Here is a 2,659-nt window from a genome sequence, read left to right as displayed (position 1 = left end):
AACATTCTGCCGAAAGCATCCTTGATTATAGCAACTCGAGGTTTGAATTTGTTCTTCAGTTCCTTGAGCTTAAGAAATGCTGAGCGAGTCTGGCCCTTTAGATTTTCTGACTCCAACTCCTTGCACATTTCATTGTAATATTTTACTTTGTCATCCCGTGCTGCCTTTTGAAATCTTCTGTTCAGCTCTTTAGTATTTTGAATTCTTCCTTGTGCTTTGGCTTCTCTGTGCTCCAGTGCAATATTCAGTTTCTTCTGAAAGAAGAAATGGAAATTACCGAACAATATAATTAATACCAAGTGCAAGCAAAATAATACCATGGTATTTTGATTACTATGACTGTGTAGGAGGTTTTGAGATCAGTGAGTATGAAACTAGTTTTATACTCTACTTTGATTTTTTTCAATGGGGTCTTTGTTTATCAGGGTCTCTTTACTTTCCAAATGAATTTGGAAATTGCCTTTTCCAATCTCCTTAAACAATATTGAACCTGCAGATTACTTTTGCAGGATGATCATTTGCACAATACTGAGCCCTCTTATCCATGAACATGGATATACTTATCCAGGTATCCTTTTGTTTCTTGTAGTTGTTATTGTTGTTGTTACACACCGTCAAATCGCTTGTGACTCATAGTGACCCTATGTACAATAGCCCTGAAACTCCCTTTATCCTATGCCAACTCTACTGCCTCTGACATAACTACCCTCATTACGCCAGTCACTGAATTAAGCCATCTCATTGATGTCTTCCTCTCTTTCTCTGTACCTCCAAGCATGATATTCCTCTTCAAGGACTGGTCCCTCCTTGCAGTAGTGGTTTTTTTGTGTCTCCAATTAAGTTTATTCCTAAGGATTTAATTTTGTAGTTGGCTATTGTAATTGGTATTGACCTTCTTATTTCCATTCCAGTGTTTTCTTTGTCATTGTAGAGAAATCCTATGATTTTATATGCTAATCCTGTATCTTATCACTCTACTTAATGAGTCCATTAGGTCTAATAGTATTTTGGCTAAGTCTAGAATTTTCTATGTACAGTATAATTTCATCTGTATATACAGTCTTATATCCTCTTTGCCAGTTTAGATACCTTTTACTAATTCTTTGCCTTGTTGCTGTAGCTAAGATTTCCAACAAAATATCATTACTCCAATGCATAGGAGCGATGACAGTGGACATTCTTTCCTGGTCCCAGTTATTAAGGGGAATGCCTTTAGTTCTTCTCTATTTAGAATAATGTTGACAATTGGCTTTGCATGTAGGCTCTTAATTATATTGATTAAATTTCCCTCTATTTCTAGTTTTTAAAAGTATTTTAATCAAGAAGGATTGTTGGATTTTGTCAAAGGCCTTTTCTGCACCAATTGAGATGATCATGTGGTTCTTGTCCTTTGATCTATTGTGGTATGATGAATTACATTGATTGTGTTAAATAATCCTTACATTTCTGTTATGAATTTCACTTATTAATAATTAATTATAATGATTAATTATTCTTTTGATGTGCTCTTGGATTATATTTGCTAGGATTTTGTTAATGATTTTTATATCTATGTTCACAGGGATCTTGGTCTATAGTTTTCTCTTTTGGTGATGTCTTACCTGGTTTTGGTATCAGGGTTATGCTTGGTTCATAGAATGAATTTGGGAGTGTTTCTTTTCCTCTCTATAATTTGAAACAATTTAAGTAGATTGTGGCCGTTTCTCTGAATGTGTAGTAGAATTCATCAGTGAAACCATCTGTGTTGGGGCTTTTGTTGTTCTTGTTGTTGCTGTTGGAGATTTTTTATGACTTTTCCTTTTGTGCATCAGAGAATTGGACAATGACTTGGAGGATAGAAGGAGAATTGATGCCTTTGAGCTGTGGTGCTGGAGAAGAGTATTGAGGACTGCTAGGAAAACAAACATATTCATACTGGAGAGGGTTAAACCAGGCTGCTCTTTGGAGCTAAGGATTTTGAGGCTTTTTCTAACATACTTTGGACATGTTGTAAGGAGGGACTGGTCCTTGGAGAGGGACATCATACTTGGTAGGGTGGAGGGACAGTGCAGGAGGGGAAGGCTCTCTATGAGGTGGATTGATTCAGTGACTGGGGTAATCGGGGTGGGTGTATCAGAGACAGTGCGATTGATGGGATAGAGCAGAATTTAGGAATGTTGTACATAGGGTCGCTATGAGTCGTAAGTGACTTTATGGCACCTAACAACAACAGCCATGGGTCTCTTGAAGTTGTACTTCAGTCTGTGTCAATTTTGGTTGCATATGAGTTTCTAAGAATTTGGCCATTTCCTTTATGTTGGAGAAGGTGAAAACAAGTTTCTCCTTGGAGGTAAGGATTTTGAAGCTCTGTCTCACACACTTTGGGCACATGGCCAGGAGGGACGAGTTCTTGGAGAAGGACATCATGCTCAGAAGGGTGGAGCGACAGTGCAAGAGAGGAAGACCCTGGATGAGATGGATTGACATGATGACTAGGGCAGTGGGATTAGATGTGCCAAAGGCTTTAAAAGGACTGGCTCAGGATCAGGCAGGCTTCAGATAAGGTCACTATGAGTCACAGGTGACACAATGACACATAGGAACAACCTCTATATTTTCAAACTTGCTAAATTTTAGCTTTGCATAATGTTCCCTATAATCCTTTTTATTTCAGTTGATT

This window comes from Elephantulus edwardii, unplaced genomic scaffold (genome assembly GCF_000299155.1).
Source record: "Elephantulus edwardii isolate Elephantulus edwardi_28Jun2011 unplaced genomic scaffold, EleEdw1.0 scaffold00252, whole genome shotgun sequence".
Lineage (NCBI taxonomy): Eukaryota > Metazoa > Chordata > Mammalia > Macroscelidea > Macroscelididae > Elephantulus > Elephantulus edwardii.
The sequence above is the reverse complement of the archived record's forward strand: the minus strand, read 5'-3'. Positions refer to the sequence as shown.